Source organism: Apteryx rowi, unplaced genomic scaffold, assembly GCF_003343035.1.
Source record: "Apteryx rowi isolate R43461 unplaced genomic scaffold, aptRow1 scaffold_716, whole genome shotgun sequence".
In the NCBI taxonomy this organism is placed as follows: Eukaryota; Metazoa; Chordata; class Aves; order Apterygiformes; family Apterygidae; genus Apteryx; species Apteryx rowi.
In genome coordinates, this window is record NW_020451001.1 from 82,762 (window position 1) to 83,773 (window position 1,012).

The 1,012-nt window shown below is 60.9% G+C and overlaps 1 protein-coding gene across 8 annotated transcripts in view; it reads left to right on the forward strand.

The window, feature by feature from the left end:
* BCLAF1 (BCL2 associated transcription factor 1) overlaps nt 1-1,012 on the forward strand; it is a 25,102-nt gene continuing 24,090 nt past the window's right edge. For 5 of the 8 annotated variants that reach the window (XM_026087421.1, XM_026087423.1, XM_026087420.1 and 2 more), the window contains exon 1: nt 760-889. The gene's annotated coding sequence lies outside the window, so the exon portion shown is untranslated. Of the gene's footprint in view, nt 415-755; nt 890-1,012 lie in introns of those variants that run through there. The other 3 variants (XM_026087422.1, XM_026087427.1, XM_026087426.1) reach the window with 3 other exon arrangements.

Consider the following 1,012-nt stretch of genomic DNA (forward strand, 5'->3'; position numbering starts at 1 on the left):
TGCCTCAGAAATACTTTGCAATAACCTTTTTAAAAATAAATCAGCAGTACAAGATTTGAGTAGTATGAATTGCCATTTTGGGGCATACTCAGCTGACATGCATCTTTGTGCATCTGTCAAGACTGCTCACCCACAGCCCTTTACCCACTTTTCTGATGGTACAGAAACACCGCAAGTAATTTCCTCGGGTTCGCTTTTCCCAAACGTTGCACTGATGTATTGCAACCAAGCGATATGCAAACATCTGCTGCAAAAGCTAGTGCAGTAAAGTACTGCTGCTGTGAGATCTCCTTCCTGGTACAAGAGAGCACCAGACGCAAGTGCCTCTTGATGCTGATCCGCTGGCTGTGCTCCGCTTTCCAGACAACCCCTTTCAAACAACCCTTGTGGATGGATGCGCTCCCTCCCCGACAGGTAACTCCCCAGCGGCCCAGCCGGAGGGCCTCCGTCCCCTCAGATCACTCTTCAGGGAAAGAGGATAAAAGACGACAGGTTTTAGTTGCGGCGGCGCAAGCTGCAGCCGGCGGCGCACAGAGGCCCCCAGGGCCACGGAGGGGACGGGGGACGTAAGACGTGGCCCCGCCGGTGCCCGCGTCGCTCCCCGGGGACACAACCCCCGGGGCGGCGGTTGGCCGCCAGCCCCACAGGCCGCCATCTTCCTTGCGGACGGCTACCCACAACCAAGATGGCGTGCGGACAGTTAGCGGTGCCGAGGTTTTCCCGCCCAGGGCGGAAGTGACGCACCCAGCGGGCTGTGGCCGCCCCCCGCTCTCTATGGTGGTTTTTTCTTTTTTTCCCTTTGGGCGCCGCGTCTCTTCCTTCGGCGAGACGGGAAATGGCGGCCGAGCTGTGATAAGGCAGCGAGGCAGCCGGGAGTTCCGCCCGCCAGGTGAGGAATGGGCGGAGGTGGAGGCGACCACCGGGAGGCTTTGCGGGGCGGCGGCGGCGGCGCGCGTAGCCGCGGCCGAGCCGGCGGGAGGGGAGGCCGCCGCGAGCCTCCTTCCCCCTCCCC